The 24,080-nt window shown below is 30.8% G+C and overlaps 4 non-coding genes across 4 annotated transcripts; 2 read left to right on the plus strand and 2 right to left on the minus strand.

Moving 5' to 3' along the window:
- Positions 1-5,069: 5,069 nt before the first annotated feature.
- Positions 5,070-5,142, minus strand: TRNAR-CCU (transfer RNA arginine (anticodon CCU)). The gene has a single exon. It is a non-coding gene; the product is annotated as a tRNA-Arg (tRNA).
- A 31-nt stretch (positions 5,143-5,173) lies between these two features.
- TRNAV-CAC (transfer RNA valine (anticodon CAC)) lies at positions 5,174-5,247 on the minus strand. The gene has a single exon. It is a non-coding gene; the product is annotated as a tRNA-Val (tRNA).
- Positions 5,248-21,869: 16,622 nt separating this feature from the next.
- TRNAV-CAC (transfer RNA valine (anticodon CAC)) lies at positions 21,870-21,943 on the plus strand. Its single transcript has one exon. It is a non-coding gene; the product is annotated as a tRNA-Val (tRNA).
- Positions 21,944-21,974: 31 nt separating this feature from the next.
- Positions 21,975-22,047, plus strand: TRNAR-CCU (transfer RNA arginine (anticodon CCU)). Its single transcript has one exon. It is a non-coding gene; the product is annotated as a tRNA-Arg (tRNA).
- The last annotated feature ends 2,033 nt before the right edge of the window (positions 22,048-24,080 follow it).

Raw genomic sequence — 24,080 nt, forward strand, 5'->3', positions numbered from 1 at the left:
TACCTTTGTTTCCATCCGTGTTATCGTGATATAAGGTTGTCCTAAAATCAACGGATAAGACGTTGTATCTTGAACAAAGAAATGTTGCTCCGTCGCAACATCCCCAATCCGAATTTTGACATCTGGACAAGCTCCATATAATTCGCCCCGTGTGTTATTAGCTGCTCGAATTGTCCATCCATGTTCCATATCAATTGGCTATTTTTGCTTCTTATAAAGATCTTTAGACATGAGATTTATTTCAGAACCATGGTCGACTAAAGTAACTATTGGTTCTTCTATATCTCTTACTTTCACAAATACCTCAGTAGTTGCCCTTGCCCAATGCTTTTGAGTATAATGGCTCAAAGTTTCCATTTCCTTGTCACTAGAATCTTCGAAACGTACTCGCTGATTATACCCATTCTTTTCATTTGTTGGTTGCTTGTAACTAATATCAACCTCTTCTTCATCTCTACATATTCTTGCATCAATAGCATGACTCATTCCAGTTTCGCTCATTAATTGCCTCTTTCGCTTAATGCTGTCAATGATAACATCATGAAACTCCTTCTTTACAATTCCCAAGACTTCTTTCAATGTGAATTCCACCTTAGCGTTTAATATACGTTCTTCCAACACTCCTTTCAAATTTGTTGCCGCTTCAATATCAGAAAGTAGCTTATAAGCAATTGATTTGCCCTTATCTTTTGTCTCCGTTGTTTTTTCTCCCAATGATGCTGAGGTATCCTTTACAGGCAATTCTTGTGAAGCGGCCTCCCGAGCCTTGTCTCCTCGAGTTTGCCTCTTAAAAGAATTTCCTTCTCTAGTATCATCAAAATTTCCTCGTCTTTTTTCTTCCATCAAAGCTTCATGTTGGCTCTTAGCAATATATACATGAACTGAAAGAGACTCAACAGGATCCTCCCAACTTGTTCTTCCTCGTATTATAGCTGCAGTTCTCAATAACGCTTCTCGAGGTAATTTCCCTTCTTGTATTGTAGAAACAGCAAAAGCCCAAAACTCACTAGTTTCCGTACTTCCACCAATTTCATCATCTACTCTAGCACCATAACTTGCACTTTCTCGTACTACTGTTTCATGCTCTTTTAAGTAATCTTGAACCAATGCTCTCATTCCTCCCTTGCCAAAATTGGTTTGAAGAAGATCCTCCCTATCTTTCAATGCTATCTTCCCATCTTTCCAGCAAATAATTCCCTGCCGTATCATATTATTAAATTCATTGCAATCTTTTCTAGTGTGTGAAGCATCATCACACCAAATGCATCTTTGTACATATCCTTGTTTTGAAACATTCTTCGAATTGTTTATAGAAGTATTCTCTTCAAGTCTTGCCAATTTGATTTGAAGATCTCGCATTCCTCGTATAATTTCTTCCATATCCATATCTGCTTTCTTTGACAAGGATGTCGAAGGTTGAACTGTAGGCATTGTCGGTGGTGTTGTACGTACTGGAGCTTTGTGTGCTTGTACTGTTTTCGGAATATTGCTCCTATCCTTCCTCTTTTCTTTTTTTGTAAGCAACCCCACCACATCTTCAATGTTCTTCCACTTCGTTGTCAATCCTTCATCTTCTTCTTTGTCTTCAAGAAGGGGTTCTAATTTCTCTTGCAATTCTCCATCAGCAGTTGAAGAAATAGATCAACTTTGTTCGGCTCCAATGTCAATTTTTCTACCTTCGATAATTGAGAGTACTGCCTCTCAAATTCCTTTAGTAGCTCTGTTGCTTGCAAATTCTTATTGGGCCGTTCAATCCATCCCAAAAACAGCTTCTTAGTAACGCGATCAGCATCTTCCAAGAAATATTCGTCTTTCAATGCATGTGAAAAATCCTCCCATGAATTCCCACAATGATCCGTAATCGATGTAATGTGGTCCCTTATCTCCGGTATCGTGGCAAGTCCAAATAGTGCAACCATTTTCTTCTCAGAAACCCGATTTAATTCCATTTCACGAACATAACATCTTAAATACCTTGAAATATTCCTCCCATCAAATTGATCAATTTTATTGACCACCGCTTGCAATGCTTTGGTTGCCAAAGCTTCCTTTCAATCATTGCTTTGCTGTTGCTGCATTGACAATGAGAAGGCTTGAAACAAACTAGCAATAGACGGATCCATGTGCATACCTTGTCCTTTAGAAGACTCCCCACTAGAAACTTCTCCCAAAAATCCTTCAAAATTTTTATTTTCGTTTTCCATAAAAATAAAGATAAAATCAACCGAAATCCAATACCTTCTACCTCAAGCTTTCACGTCGGGTTCACCACTTAGGTCGTATTACGTGCTTTCCTGCTCGAGAACGCGCCGCGCGTCTGGCTGTAGAAGGTAGTATGGAGATCCGCCGATAGTTAAGCAGTCTATCAGTTTTTACTCCAGGAATATAAACGACTGCAAGAATACACCGTAAATCTTTATTGATGCCCTTCGACTGCTTGTCGAAGTCCTTTTTTTTGCCCCAGCCAGTAGGTCTCTAGACGTTACAGAGAACCCCGAACAACCCAAACTGTTAATCTTCAATACCCCTTTGTACTTACGATCTTGTATCCACTGACTGTCCTGTTAGATTAACCCAATAAATTTCATTCACTCCGCATACTCAATCCTATAGACACCCCTTTAATCCTTCAATCACAGACGTAACTCGATTTTACAAAACAGCCAAGAGTATTCAAACCCACTTCATTTAAAAATCCCGATTCACTATTACAACACTGACTTCAGCAGCGATTGCCTCAGTCTTCCCCAAAACTCTACGAAGAAGAAAAATTCAAATTCTATGTCTTTCCTTCCCCGACCCGAAGCATGAAGCTCCTCTCTCTAATTCCCTTGATCTTCCAAAAACCTCCAATGAAAAACCGAACTGGTAACCTTGCAAAAGCTTGAAAACTCGCTCCCCCCCCCCGATTCCCCCCAAAAAAAAACCTTCCTCCCTCAAAACTATATCCCCCCCTAACCTTATCCTCTGAATTTCTTCAATCTTCCGTCTTAGATTCGGAATTGGCTCCCACCTCAAGCTTGGATCCGAAATTGGCTCTTGCCGTCAAGCTTTCTCCTCCGTTTTTACCTTTAAGAAATCCATTTACCGAAAACAATGTTCCCTGAAACGGCACAGAGAACAGGACAGCCTGAAACAGAATCGAACCCCGTAATCAGGACCACATTGAGTCGTCCGACCAATTCAGGTCCTATATTGGGAAAGATGCCCGTAGTAACCTGGATGTTCCCGTAATTGGGTCAAATTGGTCCTCGCGTCAGATTGGCTAAGACCCGTAGTAAGACCTGGATTTCCCGTAATTAGACTGCATTGGGTTGACCGGCCAATTCAGGTCTCATATTGGATAAGAGGACCCGGATTGGATTATCGAAATTGGATCCAATTGGCTCCTCGAACCCGTCGTGTGAATTGGTCCTTCTCTTCCTGCTGACTCCCGTTATTGGAATCGAACGGAGCATTTCAGTATGCCCCGGCTGACTGTAATGGAGTGACTGAACCTGACCACTCAGTATTTGTACTGGAGTTGGTTGATGCTCCCAATATTCGAGGTAACTGAATATTAATAAAATTCCCCTTTCTTTTTATTTTCACTGTATACTCGTGTTACAACATGACAGCGTAAAAACACATTATGACCTATTTGAAAAAATGTCAAATATTTATTTCTATTTCAAATCCAATAAAACACATGTGAATAAAAATAAAACCTTAAGTTGCTTCTATTTATAAATTTTTATAATAAATTAATAAATAAAAATTTAAAAATTTCAATCTCAAAAGTGGTTAATTAAATTACTAAGCTAGTCAAGTCTTTGAATTCAAAAAAATAAAAAATAAAAAATAAAAAAATAATATCATAATAAAATAAAATAAAACTTTTGTCTAAATTAAAAAATTACATTGTACATAATTCTATAATTGCTAATAATATTGAACTTAATACCATGAAAATATTTCCAAAACATCAATTAAAGACCTTAACTTATCAAAATTTGTATCCAAATATCCTACATATATATATATATATATATATATATATATATTCTAAAATGATCCACGCAATTTCATGTAGGAATCCAATATATATTTTTTACAACATAGGTGGAAAGTTCACTTGAAAACCTAATATTGATTGGACAATCACAAGCATGTTGAATTGTATTAAAGATATTAAATTGAATGATTTTTAAAAAAAAACACAAGTTCCAATGCATTTATTTATTAGTGTGATTCAAAGAGGAAATAATAGACTTTAAAAATAATTGATGAATATAAAACAACACTCAAAGGACTTCAATTTCATAAGAATCCTATCCATATAAGCATCTAAGTTTGAAACCACAAGATAGAAAGAAAGAAAGATGCAATATGAATAATGTGAGTTTAATATTATATCCATTGATTGGCAAGTTGTGCCAAAAAGATGTCATATCTAGTAAAGGAGTATAATTTGGCTATTTAAAACTCAATGAAGTATTAGCACCAAAAGTCCTCTTGACTCAAAAAAAAAAAATAGAAGATGATATGTGTATTGGCTATAGGAAATAGTATAATGAAAGGTATAGTGCATAGAGACCAAGTAAAATTTGGAAATTTGATATGGTCAATGCCAAAGAAGACTTGATAGTAGTAAAAGGCTTCAAACATTGGTTGAAGAATCCAAACATTTAGAGGATTGGATTGGTAGAATAGTGGAATTGTCTTTTAGGTTTTATACATGGAAATTGATGCTACATTGGTTTAGGATTAGAAGCTTGATGAAATATTTGGGAGTTGGGTTGAATTGAGGGGTTACCTTGTTTGCAAAGGAGATTGAAGATTGGGTGTAGTAAAGATAGGAGGGATGCAATGCATGGAAAACCCCTAGCTTAGTTTGTAAATGGATGTGGTTTTAAGCAAAAGGAATTGTGGTGGGTGAGAGGCAAGGGTGCACGTGCAGTGGTGGAGGGTAGCGTTGACCCGTGATGCATTGCTTGCTGCAACTGGCGCGAGTGGCAAAGAGAGTGAGATGGAGAAAGCTTGGACGGGGTTGCGAGGCTGAGTGTTCCAGTGACGGAGGCTTCAGTCCTCGCGCCAGGTAGGGGTCGAACCTACGACTTTCTGCTTAGGAAACAGACGCTCTATCCACTGAGCTACAGGCGCAAGACGCACAACTCAAACATCATCAGCATAGTGTCTGATCGCGGGTTCGAACCGCGGACCTCCAGTGTGTGAGACTGGCGTGATAACCTACTACACCAACCAGACTCCGGCCACCCCGGTCACCTCCCAGATCACCGGCTGTGGCCGACCTGCGTCCTCTATCATATTTATTACATCCTGCCCGCTCCCCCGCGCCTCACAGCTTACCCACACCCCTGACTCCCCGCACATGAACCCAACCCTCCGCTCCACCACCCTTGCCCCTCCCCTGCCTTCACGGACAGAACCTGGACCTGCCCCACCATCTCACCTCCTCCTAAACAAAGCCCACCCATCCATCCTTGTTTCGTTTCCATGCTCCCACTTCAACGCGTTGCCAGTCGAGTTGTGTGGAACACCCATCCATCCGACCCAACACCCGCCCCACTGCCTGCCAAACGGTCCCTGGACCACTTCTCTTCTCTTCTCTGCTCCCCTCCTCCCCCCCTGGACAGGATTGTAGCGCACTGGGGATCACCCTCGCATTCGCAATGCAACCTCCCGTTCTTCAGTGCCACTCGCGTCACACGGCACAGAGCTTTCGCCAGCGAGCACCTCCTATGGTTTTCCATTTCTTACTGTGCGGCCGAGCTTCACAAGATGTGTGTTACAAGAAGTCATGTGGACATGCACCCATTCGGGTTCAGTTTTGCCAGTGCCGTAATTTTCGGTGACTACGCCTTAGAACAATAACTTCTAACATTAGCAGTTGCCAAATGCAGATTTGGAACAGCTTGTTGGTGGAAAAGAATTGGGACTTTCTGTTTTTATGTGTGTGTTTCTCTCTCTCTCTCTCTCTCTCTCTCTCTCTCTGTGTGTGTTTTCTTTTTTCTTCCCTTCTTCCTTTGGATCTTTTCACATCTTCTTCTGTTTATTTATTTATTTATTTATTTTTAAAACTTTAAGTTATTCAATTTGTGTTTGTTTTGAGCTTCATGAAAGTACCAAGGAGTTGGCTTGAGCTACATGCCACACATTATCATTTGTAGACCATGCATTGCCATCTACAATTACTCAAGCCCCATTTCCTTCAATCTTCTTTTGATTTTTTTTTTTTTTTTTTTTTTTGATTTTTTTTCCTCACATAGACTTGTGTAATGACAATTTAATTTGTTTTGTTATAGTTTGTTTTTGTTTGTTTGTATTTAAGGCATTTGCTTGCAATAAGGAATGTATCATGGATGTCTTCCATTCTATTCTTCTCCATTACTTGCTAAACCATGTAAATGGTAATATATTTGCTGCAATCTTTGTCAAAATGACTAAAGATTGTTGAGTAATCATTCTCTATTTCTACCTTGTTTATTTGCCTTGTTTAAGACATGAACTTGCTAAACTCTATCTTTCCATTTTCATCTTCATCAATTACTTCCATAAACTTGAGTATATTCTATTCTTTGAATTTTGAGCCATATTTGAATTTACCATCTTTAAATTGTTTAAATGTCGTAATGCCATAGTTGTTGGTATCTATGGATTTAAATAGATCCCTGATTCTTAAAATTTCTTCTTTTGACAAATTCTAGGTAATATTATTTAGTACATGTCTCTTCATCTGGATGACACTCAAAAATTTATTTAGTTTCAAATTGTCAAGTAGCATGTGAATAGTGTCATTGCTTTCTTTCATTTATAGATGTTTTTATATTTGGAATATTTTATATTATTCTTCACATCTATATTAAACATCTATTTTTATGAGATCTTTGGCTTAATTATAGATTTTACGATAAAAGATGTCTTTAGCATCAATGAAACTTTTCAAGACAACATCAAAAAATATCTTATCTTCTTTTCTAAGATCTGATACTAAATAGAATTTTGATCCTACAACATCAATATCTTCAACCATCCCATCTTATCTTTTATATTTGGCTCAAGACAACATATTTGCTATCAAAATTTTTTTTCTAGCAACATGCCTAAATATTGGATCTAACATTGGATCTATTTTGACCTATATTCTATTCAATTACAAAAGCTTCAAATGCTTGAAAGATTCAAGTATAAAATAAACTTGCCTTGAATTAATTTCTACAACCTTATCATCATCATCTAATCCAATAGATGCAATTAAATCCAAAAAATCTTTCAGTCTATTTTCTTCATAAATACCTAAACTTTTTCATCATCTTCTAATATTTTTAACCTGAATAATTCTTTTTTAATATCATATATATATTTATATATATATATTTTAAAAATCTTTAATTTTTTTGTACATAATATTTTTATTTTTAAGAATATCAAGAAAACTTGCATCAAAAGTACCTATATCTTACAAGAATACCATCTTTTTTGTACCTCCATAATTTTTCTTTATATTGATACTTCTTTAAAATCCTTATATCCTTCAACAACTTTTGGCAATAGCTTCTCACTCAACATATCTCAATTTTGTTCATGATTAAAAGACACAATTAGATATTGTATTACTTTTCTTTTATCTTCACTACGTATCTTTACATAAGCTAAACCATCATCAAGTACTTTTGTTTCTATTTATATTGCCATAATAGATAGTTATTTTAAAATTATTGGATGAGATATTGTATCTTGAACAAAGAAATATTGTTCTATTGCAACATTTTTAATCCAGATTTTAACATCTGAGCAAGTTCTATATAACTCACCTCATGTGTTATTAGCTGCTTGTATTGCCCATCTATGCTCCATATCAATTGAGCACCTCTGTTTCTTTCAAAGCTCTTTAGACATAAGATTTGTCTCGAAATCTAGTCAACTAAAGCAATAACTAGTTCTACTATATCTTCTATCTTCACCAATACTTCTATAGTTGTCATTGTCCAATGCTTTTAAGTATAATGGCTTCAAGCTTCTATTTCCTTATTAATGTAATCTTCAAAGTATACTTATTAATTATAACCATTTCTTTCACTTGGTAGTTGTTTGTAATAATTATCAGCCTCTTCTTCATCCTGATATATCTTTGCATCAATAGCATGCCTATATTTTTTTTTATAAAGAATTTAAATAATTCAAAATTTTACACCAAAACCATAGGCAAAAATCTAAACTTCTTGATCTTAGTCTCTTAAGTTTAAATGCCCTGAAAGAGTGATCATAATCTTTGAAAAGGCCTTAGTTAATCTCTTTGAAGTCCATTAAGCATGCTTTTTGGAAATAGCAATGGAGAACTTCATCATCCATCTCCATTCATCCATATGAATGCCTTAGCTATTCTTTTTGCTATTAAAATTCTTCTTCTATTCTTTTTTTATAAGATTTATATAATATATGTTCTAAAAATCAAATAAAAGAAATAAAATAAGATTTCAAGAATCACCAATGTCTAATAAAGATAGAATTAAATATATAAAAACTATTATCAACCTAAAATCAACTTCAACAATGGCCATTTTAAACTACCCACTTCAAAATAATAATCTAATCATATTTTATAACCAACTAAAATCTAATAAAATAACTCTCACTATATTATATAGTGAATTATATATCAAATATTTATGTGCATTATTTTCACATGGTAGCCAAATTCCAACACAATAATATAAATTCTATCTTAGCATTTACTACATGTTTTTCAATTACTCCCTTTAAATATGATGCTACTTCAATATCAAAGAGTAGTTTGTAAGCTATTGCCTTATTTTTATCTTTTCTCATTTTTTTTTTTTTTTTTCTTTTTTCCAATATTGTAAAAATATACTTTGTAGCCAATTCTTGTAAAGTTGCTTCACATGCTTAAAGTCCTCAAATTTGTCTCTTGAAAGAATTTCCTTCTCTTATACTATCAATTTTTTTTTTTTTTTTTTTTTTCTTCCATTAATGCTTCATATTGGCTTTTATTAATATATGCACAGAGTAAAAGAGCCTCTACAAGATCTTACCAATCTGTTACACCTTGTATTATATGTGTAGTTTATAATGATGCTTTTTGAGGCATCTTTCTTTTTTGCATTGTAGAAATATCTAAAATCCAAAATCTACTTGTCTCTATACTTTTGTCAAAGTCATCATCTATTCTAGCACCATAACTTACACTTTCTTGTTTTACTACTCCATGTGCTATTAAATAGTTGTGAATTAATGCTCTTATATCTTCCTTGTCAAAATTGATTTGAAAAAAGTCTCCTATATTCTTTAATGTCACTTTTTTATTTTTATAAAAAATAATTTTTTGTTACACTATATTATTAAATTCATTGCAATCCTTCATAGTAAAAAAATACTATCACATCAAATGTATTTTTGTATATATTCTTATTTAAAAATAGCTTTTAAATTATTTATAGAAGTCTTTTTTTAAGTCTTATCAATTTAATTTGAAGATTCTACATATCATGTATAATTTTTTCAACTTCTATAACTTCTTTCTTTGATATAGACACTAAAGATTGAATAACAAGAATTGTTAATTATGTTGTATGTACTTGAGTTTTAGATGTTTGTATCACTTTTGGAACATCAACCTTGTCCTTCCTCCTCTCTTGTTTTGCAAGTAAATCCACAGCATCTTCAATATTTTTGCACTTCGTTGTCAATCCTTCATTTTTCTTCTTTATCTTCAAGAAGAAATTCCAATTTTTTTTTTATAATTTTCCATTGGTTGCTTGAAGAAATAACTCAACTTTGTTTAGAATCAGTGTTAATTTTTCTACCTTTGATAATTGAAAATATTATCTTTTAAACTTCCTTAATATTGCTATTGCTTATAAATTCTTGTTAGGTCATTCAATCTATTCTAAAAATAATTTCTTAGTAATATAATCAATATCGTTCAAGAAATATTTGTCTTTTAATGCATGTGAAAATATCTCCTATAAACTCCCATAATGCTTCATAATTGATATAACATGTTCTCATATCTCTGATACCATCGCAAGTCCAAATAGCTTAATCATCTTCTTCTCAGAGATCCAATTTAATTCTATTTTCTCCACATAACATCTTAGATACTTTGGAATGTCTTTTTTATCAAATTAGTCAATCTTTTTAATTATTGCTTGTAATGCTTTGGTTGCCAAAGCTTCCTAGCAATTATTGCTTTATTGTTCCATAAAGAATTTAAAAGCTTGAAACATGCTTGCAATAGTTGAATCCATATACATATCTTGTCCTCTAATGGAAATTCCACTAACAGCTTTACTTGAAGCTCCTTCAATAGCTCCTTCAAAACTCTTGCTGTTGTTATCTATTAAATAAATTTTAAAAAAAAAAATTAAGCAATTTCAATACCTCATACCTCAAGCTTTCACATTGAATTCTCTACTTATGTTGTATTATGTGTGTTCTTGCTAAAAAAATGCATTGAACACTTAGCTATAGAAGGTAAGTAGAAATTCAACAACAATCCTACCGAATCTAATAGAATATTAAATAAACTTTAAGTGAATCTTAATAATAATAAATAAACTTTAAGTAAACCTTAATAATATTAATCAAACTTTGATCAATCCAAAAGAAAATTAAAAGAAGTTATATAAGAAATACAAAGAAGTTCTAAACTAATCTAAAAAACAAATAATAAGAAATCTTAAAGAAATATAAAAATAAAATTTTAAAAATAAATAATAATATTAAATAAATATTAAAAATATAAAATTTTAAAGAAATAATAAGTAATCCTAAAGAAATATTAAAAATAAATATCTTTATTAAATCTTAACCAATTTCTAGATCAAATCCTAATTAAAACCTTAATTGAATCTTATCCAAATCTCAGATCAAATCCTAATAAAAATCTAAATCTTAGACTAATCTTAGATAAATCCTAATTAATTTCTAGTTAAGTTTTAAACAAAATTCCAAAAAAAATCCTAATTCTTATGAAGTCTTAGATTAAATCCTAAGTCCTAATCAAACCATAAATAAATTCTAAATCAAATCCTATAACAAAACGGAATTTCAACGACTAATGATTGAACAGTCAATATCAACTCAAAATTTGTATGCTAATTAATATCTTAGTTAGAAACAAGCACAAGAAAGATGAAATTGATGACACTTATTATAGAGAGAAATATAAGATAATCCAATCAAGTCTTAAAAAGACTCCTATTTCAATTTGAATGCTAAACTTCTATTATCAATACCTCCTTCTTATTGCTTTCAAATTTCACATAAACCTTGAAAATCAAGTTTAGTATTACAAAAAATCTTTTTACTTCAATCCATTTTTCACATTATTGAAAATCTTAAAAACACTTACTAATCCTAAAACTCTAATTTTTAAGATTTTAATCCACAAAAATCTTCACGCACTTTGATCTAATTATTTAATTGACTTTAAAATTTGTACACACATTTATAACTAGCATACCAACACATTGCTCAAAATTCACTTATATACATACCTCAAAACTCAAGAAACCCTCAAATTTGTAAACATATTATTATTTTTCAAAAGTTAAACCAATTAAGGATATTACTAACTTTGAAAATTCTTCATTGATTCAATTGATATAAAACTAATGCCTAATTTTTTTTCTTTAAGTTTGATATTAGTTCTTTATCTTTGATCTATAAAATAACTCTAAAGTTGCCATATGAACATGGTTTAATACATCATGGTATGATTTTGACCTAGGTTCATAACTGGTCCTCTTCGAATATTAATTTTTAGTAATATAAGATAAATTTTTCTTTATTTCATTATTGAATTTCTTATAAATATGTCCATATCAAATTCTTATCAAATTTATTTTGGTTTTGGCTCAATTATGCCTCTACAAAGTAAATAAAATTTCCTTCTATAAAAATTCAATATTAAAACTATATCCTTTATTACTATCTTTTTAATTTTTATCCTTATTTTTCTATTACATCTTTCTACTAGGCTCTTCTATAATAACATCCATATTTTTATTCTTTATTATATAGTTGTATTACTACACAATACTATATATATGAATCACAAGAACTTCAAATATTTTATGTTAATACATGTTTTAAATCGTCGCTAAGTCCATTGGAATGTGTTTTTATCAAGATTTAATTTTAAGATTACTTATCAATCAAAAAAAACAACAAGATTTGTTAGACACCTTTTTAAGACATTCCTATCTTACAAAAAAAAAAAAAAAAAAAAAAAAAAAAACTTCTTAAAGCTAGAGCATTTTCATCTTTGAGCAATTAAATCAACATTGACTGTTGATTCAACCTTTGTGAAGAAAATTCAATCAAGTATGTCATCTGATCCTCCTATTCATGATATTAAAAAAAAAAAATTTAAGTCTTATGATATTTTTAAGTTCAATTTCAAGAATAATCTACTATCGTGGCCATACATATTTATCATGATAATTATTTAGATAATAAGAATATATAGAAGTAAGTCAAAGTAGATAAATATGAAAATATCTTGTGGAAAGCTTTCTAGTAGCTTCATAGATGTTGCTTTGCTTTTATACTTGTCTATAAGTAATTGATAGGTTGAAAACTTGGCCGACAAGGAAGCCACATTGTTGTGATGTAATACGACTATATAGTGAAATTATAATCAAAATTGAATTTTTAATTAAAATCTAATTATCTTAGTTTAATTATAATTTAAGGCATCTAAACATGGCTTTTATAAAAGCCTCTTAGGTTATTTTCTTATCTTAATAATTAGTAGGTTGAAGGTTAGTTAGTAATTTTACCTTCTAGGTTATAGAGACTCTTCTACTACCTTAGAAAGACCATAAATTGATGAAATCAGGTTAGAAGAGGTAAATAATTAATATAGTTAGTACTAGGATTAAGTTGAGAGTAGGGTTGGGCTAAAAAAATCTTTAGTATAGGATAGATTGATACCTGGGGGTCGACCGTTTGTGAGACAGGGTCGAAATCAGACCTCTGGCCACTAAAACGACGGCCTAGGGCAAAATTGGGTTTCATTTGAAGATTGGAGGTTAAGGTTTGAGAGCTAGCTTGAAGTTCATTCCAAAGACATAAGAATTATTTTGAGAGAGATTTGGAGGATTTAGCAATTGTTGTTCAAAGTCAGGGTTTGTATTAGTGATTTGGATTTTATATAATATAATTAGGGCTAGCAATTTTGGCTAGTTCGTGCAATTGGCATGACATATATCATTGAAAATCTGATATTATTTGGATTATTGGGTGTGCTAAGTGCATATAAAATTTTATGATAATCTAATGGCGTAGTTTAGAGATATCTAGTTTTTAGCACAAGAGGGCTTCAAAAGGTGGGAGTTTGAAGTTGGGTAGGATTTCTATGATATTTGAAGATCTATTAGTTGGATTAAGGTGAAAATTGGCATGGTGTTGGAGGACTTAAAGATCAAGCTACACACAAATTTTGAGGCCAATTTAATGGTTAGAGAAGGAGAAATCATTGCTGGGATTTTTGTTTCACTTTTTAAGTTGGCGGCTGAGTGACATTGGTGCAATTTTTGGAGGTTTTCTCACAATCTGTAAGTTGGATTGGGCTAAAACTTCTCAAGCATTTAGAAGACTTACATTGACAATTGTATGTAAAGTTCTACATCAAGTGGACGGTTGGATTGGATGTTACAGCTTATTAAAGCTCACTGATTAGGATTAGGATTTACAAGAAAAAATCTAAATTGCTTAAATATGAAAGTAACAAGGTAACTGGGATTTATGTATGGTTAAGACTACTAAGAAGAATGTTTTAAGCACTTTTGAATTGAAATTCAGATTATATTGTTCTCGCATAGATGAAACCTATTAGGATTTCTTGGCTACTTGTGAAACATAATCTCACCTTCCACAGCTAAGTGCCCGGTGCATTCTTGAGTAAGACAACATATAATACGACAACGTGTCGACATGTGGACCACTTGTAGTACAAGTTGGACATATGGCACACACCTAAGAAACTTATATTATAAATTAGACATGTATCTTGCAAGTTGGACACATAGTAGAGGTCCTATAGCATGTCGCCACATAGTTCTTAGTTAAGTAATATATATAAAGGCAAGAGTGCGGCCTTCCTCACTCTTGTCAACTCCTTTCTTGTTTTTAGTCTAGTTTCAAGAATCTTATGTTTTCTAGTCTTTAGCAATAGCCATTCTAGTTCTTCCTTGAATATACATACTTTTTTTTTATTTTTTCACTTTCCTTTTGACATAGATTCCACAAGTTTATGTATCTTCTTCCAATTTGTGTCCTTGACATCTACTCTATTTTTAAAGATAATTATATATTTCAAAAGGTAAAATACAACTACATGTTCTTTAAGCTCATCATAACTTTTGAGCAGTTGGACATTTTAGATGCAATAAGACTATGGAGTTAATATCTAAAGATTTTTGGTGGCTTCAAATGAAAAAGCCAATAAAAGACTTTATACAATCATGTGATATTTATTTAAGTTTAAAAAATTTTCATCATCAATCTTATAGACTTCTTTAGCCATTATTTATTTCAAAATAACCATGGTCTTCTGTTTCTATAGATTTTATTACAAATCTTTTAGTCTAAAGTTTTTATGATTCTATATTTATGATAGTAGATTATTTTTACTAAGATAGTATATTTTGTATTATGTATAAAATATTTCAGAGGTGAAGAAATGGCTAAGCTTTTTATTGACAACTTCTATCACTATCATAGATTGTACAAAGATATTCATATTAAATAAAAAGACTCGGTTTGTATCCAAATTTTAGAAAATTCTTTTCAAGATTCTAAAGGTAGATATAAACTCTCTTCAATTTTTCATCCTCAAATTGATATGCAAACGGAACAAGTAAATGAAGTTGTAGAATAATATTTGAAGTGTATTATTAATTATCATTAAGATGATTGAACACTTTTTTTTTCATTGGTAAAGTTTGTACGTAATAATTCAATACATTCTTCTATTCAACAAACATCTTTCTTTGTTAATTATAATTATTATTGATGACTTGATATTTTAGACTTTTCAAAAGTTTATAATCATGTAATAGAAGATTTGACAAATAATTTATTAAAGCTATATGCAACAATAAAGACAAAGTTAAAAGAAGCTCAAGAAAAATAAAAGATCAATGTGAATGCCTATTGCAAAAAAGAACCACAATTCAACATAAGTGACAAGGTATAGCTACTATGTTGTAATATCAAGACTATTCATCTTTATGAAAAGTTAGACTATTATAAGCTTGGGCCTTTTTTATTTATAAAAATATCAATTATATTTCTTATCAATTACATCTACTAGAATTTATAAAGATTCATCTTATATTCTATATGTATCTTCTTGAGCCATATAAGATGATGAATATCTTGGAAAAAAGAAAAATGCCATTTTTTCATATAAAAATGGATAATAATCAAGAATTTGAGGTGAAAGAAATCTTAGATTCAAGGCGGCATTTAAATAGATTAAAATATCTTATTCATTGGTACAAATATGATATTAATAAATATACATGGGAGAAAATAAAAAATCTTATAAATGCAACAAAAAAGGTTGAGGCTTTTTTTATTTATGAAATCTATTAAAATCAAGAAAAAAAAATCTTTTGTAGAATAGAAACAAGATCCAAGGACAATAGCATTCTACCTTTTATTCTTATTTGTAAATTTTATAGATTTGTGACGATAAGAAGATAGAAAATTAACAACCAATATATTCAACTCAATAGCTATTACTTATTGACTTATTCAACAAGACATTGCAATTGCCTCAACCTTCAAGACAACATAATTGAGATGAAGATCCTTAAGAACAACATGTCTTTCTTTGAATAGATAGCAAGATATAACATGTTTGATAACACAACCTTGGAAGAGTCTTCGAATGTTTGGTGATTTTATTAGAGGTAGAAACGGCTCCTAACGATGTTTCAAATGTTTTATTTGAAGAAAGTTATAAAGGCCTTATCAATGATCAAATAATAGGATGATCTTTTTGTCTTGGTATGAAATACTATTAATTATTAAAAAGACCTTTCAATCATCTTCAAAAAGAATAAATGTCAGAATATGTGGTAAATACAATTTGCCACATCTTTGATTTCCTCAACATGTGATGATCGCTCCTTATAAAATTCATCTCTAAAAGGAGAGATAATTTCATTGATATACATATTTATTCTAATATTTATCCATATGATTAAATAGAAGTAAATAAAAGTAGATTTATTTTATAATATTTTTTAAAAAAACTTCTTTGAAGCTTTATGAATACTAATTTGACTTTATATGTGTTTTTAGTTGATTCGTGGATTAGAAATTTGGTCAATAAATTAACAACGTATTGATAGCTTACAAAACAAAATATCTATATAGCGCAGTACCACGTATATAAAAAACTTGCCTCATAAGTTAAGATTTGTATCTTCCAAAGTCAACATGTTTTGGAGGTCCTATAAGACATCACCAAATAACTCATAATTAAGAATATATATGAAGACTAGAGTGAAGCCTTCTTCACTCTTATCAATGTCTTTTTAGTCCTTAGTCTTATTTCAAGACTTCTTAGTTTTCTTATCTTTGACAATAGCCATTCTAATTTAATAATATATCATCTTTGAGTGATTTTTTATTCTTTTTGAGTGACACAAGAGTATATTGATATTTTAGTTTTTTGAAGTTTATATCCTTTATACACATAGGTATAAATATGATAACAATAATTATACATAGAAGTCATTTAGAAATTTTGGAAATGCTACAAAAAAGAATTAATATTTTTTTTATGAATAATATCCATTAAAATCAAAATAAAGAATAAAAAAAATCTTTATTATAAAAAAAAACAAGATCAATGAAGATTGCATTCTATCTTCTATCTTTATTTGAGATTTTTTTTGTAATTGTGGCATTCAAAAGATGAATAATCAAAAATTAGAAAATTCAACTCAAGAACTAATTTTTATTGAATTTTCAAATAAGTCATTGATATTATTATAGTCTTCAAGATAATGGAATAGATATAAAGGCCATCAAAAACAACATATTATTCGTTAAAAAGATAGCCACATATAACATGTTTGATAATACAAGCTTAGAAGATACTTTTGATGTTCAGTAATAATATTTGAGTAAAACCATTCTTTATGGTATTCCAAAATTTTTATCAATGGTTTAAAAGGATATCAACTATCTTTAATAAGAATAAAAATCAAATTATGCTCCAAATCTAATTACTAAATCTTGGACTTTCTCAACATATTGTCACTACTTGTTATGGAACTTGTTTCTTAAAAGAAGAATAATATCATAAACATATGCATATAATATTTACTTAAATAAGAAGAGTTAGATAGAAAAATATTTTTTTTAATATTATGTGGAGTAGCTTCTTAAAAGCTTCAAAATTTGGATTTGACTTTCTATATGTTTATAAATAATTATTGATTAAAATTTGGTTAAAAATTATCTTTGTATTGGAAATTTTGACCATTTGATTTATAAATTGGCCATATATTGAAAATATTGGTCACTTATTGTATTACTTAAGCATTTGGCACACATATTAGATACATATTAAATCATCTAAAAAATACTACTATGTAATTTTTTAATTAGATAATATACATAGAAGTAAGATTGAGGTCTTTTTTATTGTTGTCAATTCTTCTCTTGCTTCTAGTGTAGTTTCAAGAGCATGTAGTTTTCTTATCTTTGGAGATATTCATTCTAATTTCTTCTTGAAACTACATACTTTCATATTTCTTTTATGTCATCTTTCTTTGAGACATATGTCAACTACTAAAATTATATTCTTCTAGCTCCTATCTTTGATAGCTTTAATTTTATAATTTTACCTCAAAACCTCTAAAATAACGTAATACATACTTTCATCTATGTCATAGAAGAATTCATCAAGCTTGAAAAAGTAGAAATTTAAATTTTAGCTTTTTATTTTTAGTTTTGGTCAAAAATTTAAAAAATCTTTTAACTTCAAGGCCTTATGAAATATACATAGAATATAGCACATGTATACCACATTTATAATAAATCATACAAAAATTATCTAATATTTTTTTTTATGAGGCATTTGACTACATTGTATTTGTAAAGCTTTCCATCTACATAAAACTCTATAATAAGCTCTATGACTATAACATACTATGCCACAAGATCTTAATTTATTAATTCTTTTGAATTAGAATATAAATTAATGGTATTGCATCTAATATTAATCTAGCAACAAACCTCTTATTATAAGAAGAATTTGATCTTATCTTGAAATTATATTTTTAGCTCAAAATTATTATATATGGTGTATAAAAATATCTCTTTGATAATATTGAACTATCTAAATATGCTTCCAATTATGTTAAGTATCTCTTATGAATATTAAAAAAATTCTAAAAATATTTTATATTATTATAAGTAACTCTAATTATAATTTAAATAATATTTAAATATTCTAATTAAAGTAGAAATAAAATTTTAAGAAAATATAAATATATCATAAAGAATTTCTATAGGAATGTTAATCAAACCTTAACAAATAATATAGAAGTCCAAAGTAGTTCTTTATTGAAACCTTATTGAATCCGAAATAAAGACTAAAAATTCATAATAAAATTCTAAGTAATTTTTAATAAATTTTAGTCAAATTTTAAGTAATTTCTAATAATTCATAATTTAATCTAAACTAAATCATGACTAAATTATACCAAATGAGATTTAAGCTTTAAATAAATCCTAATCATAATCTAATTATATTTTAATAAAAATTTAAAGATATCCTAAATAAATTCTAATTAAATCTTAATTAAATTATAATTTATTATTAATAAAATTATATAGCATATTAGAGCATCAATAATTAATATTTTAACAATAAATCTTTATTTAAAGTTTTTATCCTTTTCAATAAATAAGTTGATAACAGGTACATAATTTTGAAGGAAACTAAACTTAAAAATTAAAAAATAATAAAATTATAAATTAGCTTGAATACTATTCATCTACTTTTTTCAATCTTAGTATTGAAGTTCCAATATTAATGGCTCTATTTTGTACCATATACTTGATTTTAAAAAATTCATGTTTCTTTAAAATTAAATCAATTATGAGCTTAAAATTAATCACTTTAATCCAATAAGAAAATTACTTAAAATTATAGAAATTTTTATTATCTTTATCAATCCAATTTTCAAGACAATATCCTACTTGAAATTTAATCATGTTTATATAATTGGTTTGATTATGCTTAAATTTACAAAACATATCTATAAAAAATATGTTTACGATATCATAAAAGCTTCTACCTTTTGACTTATATTAAAACTTATGAAATACTTCAATATATAAATCTTTTATTATTTTATAAAAATAGTCATTTTAAAGAAACTTGACTTTTTTAAGATTTTACTAAGCTATAATTCACTCAAATAAATCAAAAAAAGCTTATATGAATCCTATAAAGTATTCTTACAACTATTCTTCTCAAAGTAATGTTTTGTAATTTTAAAGGTGGTTTTCATTACAATCTATTCTTCTTGACACTGCAAGAGGCTTATATTAAAAGCTTTTGTAAACTACTTATTTATGTCTTATTGATGATTCTACAAAATAAATAGAAGTATCTTTTATAAAAAAAATGAGATTAGCATTACATTATTTTTTACTATACAATTTCTTTTTATCTATACTATTTTAAATGATTTATTTTTATAAAAATAAAATTTGCTCTTATATACTATAACAATTTTTATTTCATCTAAATAAACTAATTCTATTAAAATACAACAATAAAAAATATGTTACCATACTTAAACATATTGGTCTGTTATAAATAACTTGGCGATTCTATTCAAATATCTTCAAGTCCTCTTTTCAAGCTCTAGACACAAATAACAAACTTCTATGACACTTAAAGAGTCTTAATTATCAACATTAAAAAACTTATTAGATCCAATATTTAGGCATGTTGCTAGAAAAAAAAATTTGATAGCAAATATGTTGTCTTGAGCCAAATATAAAAGATAAGATGGGATGGTTGAAGATATTGATGTTGTAGGATCAAAATTCTATTTAGTATCAGATCTTAGAAAAGAAGATAAGATATTTTTTGATGTTGTCTTGAAAAGTATCATTGATGCTAAAGACATCTTTTATCATAAAATCTATAATTAAGCCAAAGATCTCATAAAAATAGATGTTTAATATGGATGTGAAGAATAATATAAAATATTCCAAATATAAAAACATCTATAAATGAAAGAAAGCAATGACACTATTCACATGCTACTTGACAATTTGAAACTAAATAAATTTTTGAGTGTCATCCAGATGAAGAGACATGTACTAAATAATATTACCTAGAATTTGTCAAAAGAAGAAATTTTAAGAATCAGGGATCTATTTAAATCCATAGATACCAACAACTATGGCATTACGACATTTAAACAATTTAAAGATGGTAAATTCAAATATGGCTCAAAATTCAAAGAATAGAATATACTCAAGTTTATGGAAGTAATTGATGAAGATGAAAATGGAAAGATAGAGTTTAGCAAGTTCATGTCTTAAACAAGGCAAATAAACAAGGTAGAAATAGAGAATGATTACTCAACAATCTTTAGTCATTTTGACAAAGATTGCAGCAAATATATTACCATTTACATGGTTTAGCAAGTAATGGAGAAGAATAGAATGGAAGACATCCATGATACATTCCTTATTGCAAGCAAATGCCTTAAATACAAACAAACAAAAACAAACTATAACAAAACAAATTAAATTGTCATTACACAAGTCTATGTGAGGAAAAAAAATCAAAAAAAAAAAAAAAAAAAAAAAATCAAAAGAAGATTGAAGGAAATGGGGCTTGAGTAATTGTAGATGGCAATGCATGGTCTACAAATGATAATGTGTGGCATGTAGCTCAAGCCAACTCCTTGGTACTTTCATGAAGCTCAAAACAAACACAAATTGAATAACTTAAAGTTTTAAAAATAAATAAATAAATAAATAAACAGAAGAAGATGTGAAAAGATCCAAAGGAAGAAGGGAAGAAAAAAGAAAACACACACAGAGAGAGAGAGAGAGAGAGAGAGAGAGAGAGAAACACACACATAAAAACAGAAAGTCCCAATTCTTTTCCACCAACAAGCTGTTCCAAATCTGCATTTGGCAACTGCTAATGTTAGAAGTTATTGTTCTAAGGCGTAGTCACCGAAAATTACGGCACTGGCAAAACTGAACCCGAATGGGTGCATGTCCACATGACTTCTTGTAACACACATCTTGTGAAGCTCGGCCGCACAGTAAGAAATGGAAAACCATAGGAGGTGCTCGCTGGCGAAAGCTCTGTGCCGTGTGACGCGAGTGGCACTGAAGAACGGGAGGTTGCATTGCGAATGCGAGGGTGATCCCCAGTGCGCTACAATCCTGTCCAGGGGGGGAGGAGGGGAGCAGAGAAGAGAAGAGAAGTGGTCCAGGGACCGTTTGGCAGGCAGTGGGGCGGGTGTTGGGTCGGATGGATGGGTGTTCCACACAACTCGACTGGCAACGCGTTGAAGTGGGAGCATGGAAACGAAACAAGGATGGATGGGTGGGCTTTGTTTAGGAGGAGGTGAGATGGTGGGGCAGGTCCAGGTTCTGTCCGTGAAGGCAGGGGAGGGGCAAGGGTGGTGGAGCGGAGGGTTGGGTTCATGTGCGGGGAGTCAGGGGTGTGGGTAAGCTGTGAGGCGCGGGGGAGCGGGCAGGATGTAATAAATATGATAGAGGACGCAGGTCGGCCACAGCCGGTGATCTGGGAGGTGACCGGGGTGGCCGGAGTCTGGTTGGTGTAGTAGGTTATCACGCCAGTCTCACACACTGGAGGTCCGCGGTTCGAACCCGCGATCAGACACTATGCTGATGATGTTTGAGTTGTGCGTCTTGCGCCTGTAGCTCAGTGGATAGAGCGTCTGTTTCCTAAGCAGAAAGTCGTAGGTTCGACCCCTACCTGGCGCGAGGACTGAAGCCTCCGTCACTGGAACACTCAGCCTCGCAACCCCGTCCAAGCTTTCTCCATCTCACTCTCTTTGCCACTCGCGCCAGTTGCAGCAAGCAATGCATCACGGGTCAACGCTACCCTCCACCACTGCACGTGCACCCTTGCCTCTCACCCACCACAATTCCTTTTGCTTAAAACCACATCCATTTACAAACTAAGCTAGGGGTTTTCCATGCATTGCATCCCTCCTATCTTTACTACACCCAATCTTCAATCTCCTTTGCAAACAAGGTAACCCCTCAATTCAACCCAACTCCCAAATATTTCATCAAGCTTCTAATCCTAAACCAATGTAGCATCAATTTCCATGTATAAAACCTAAAAGACAATTCCACTATTCTACCAATCCAATCCTCTAAATGTTTGGATTCTTCAACCAATGTTTGAAGCCTTTTACTACTATCAAGTCTTCTTTGGCATTGACCATATCAAATTTCCAAATTTTACTTGGTCTCTATGCACTATACCTTTCATTATACTATTTCCTATAGCCAATACACATATCATCTTCTATTTTTTTTTTTTGAGTCAAGAGGACTTTTGGTGCTAATACTTCATTGAGTTTTAAATAGCCAAATTATACTCCTTTACTAGATATGACATCTTTTTGGCACAACTTGCCAATCAATGGATATAATATTAAACTCACATTATTCATATTGCATCTTTCTTTCTTTCTATCTTGTGGTTTCAAACTTAGATGCTTATATGGATAGGATTCTTATGAAATTGAAGTCCTTTGAGTGTTGTTTTATATTCATCAATTATTTTTAAAGTCTATTATTTCCTCTTTGAATCACACTAATAAATAAATGCATTGGAACTTGTGTTTTTTTTTAAAAATCATTCAATTTAATATCTTTAATACAATTCAACATGCTTGTGATTGTCCAATCAATATTAGGTTTTCAAGTGAACTTTCCACCTATGTTGTAAAAAATATATATTGGATTCCTACATGAAATTGCGTGGATCATTTTAGAATATATATATATATATATATATATATATATGTAGGATATTTGGATACAAATTTTGATAAGTTAAGGTCTTTAATTGATGTTTTGGAAATATTTTCATGGTATTAAGTTCAATATTATTAGCAATTATAGAATTATGTACAATGTAATTTTTTAATTTAGACAAAAGTTTTATTTTATTTTATTATGATATTATTTTTTTATTTTTTATTTTTTATTTTTTTGAATTCAAAGACTTGACTAGCTTAGTAATTTAATTAACCACTTTTGAGATTGAAATTTTTAAATTTTTATTTATTAATTTATTATAAAAATTTATAAATAGAAGCAACTTAAGGTTTTATTTTTATTCACATGTGTTTTATTGGATTTGAAATAGAAATAAATATTTGACATTTTTTCAAATAGGTCATAATGTGTTTTTACGCTGTCATGTTGTAACACGAGTATACAGTGAAAATAAAAAGAAAGGGGAATTTTATTAATATTCAGTTACCTCGAATATTGGGAGCATCAACCAACTCCAGTACAAATACTGAGTGGTCAGGTTCAGTCACTCCATTACAGTCAGCCGGGGCATACTGAAATGCTCCGTTCGATTCCAATAACGGGAGTCAGCAGGAAGAGAAGGACCAATTCACACGACGGGTTCGAGGAGCCAATTGGATCCAATTTCGATAATCCAATCCGGGTCCTCTTATCCAATATGAGACCTGAATTGGCCGGTCAACCCAATGCAGTCTAATTACGGGAAATCCAGGTCTTACTACGGGTCTTAGCCAATCTGACGCGAGGACCAATTTGACCCAATTACGGAAACATCCAGGTTACTACGGGCATCTTTCCCAATATAGGACCTGAATTGGTCGGGCGACTCAATGTGGTCCTGATTACGGGGTTCGATTCTGTTTCAGGCTGTCCTGTTCTCTGTGCCGTTTCAGGGAACGTTGTTTTCGGTAAATGGATTTCTTAAAGGTAAAAATGGAGGAGAAAGCTTGACGGCGAGAGCC

This window comes from Physcomitrium patens, chromosome 19, assembly GCF_059467195.1.
Source record: "Physcomitrium patens ecotype Gransden chromosome 19, ASM5946719v1, whole genome shotgun sequence".
NCBI lineage: Eukaryota > Viridiplantae > Streptophyta > Bryopsida > Funariales > Funariaceae > Physcomitrium > Physcomitrium patens.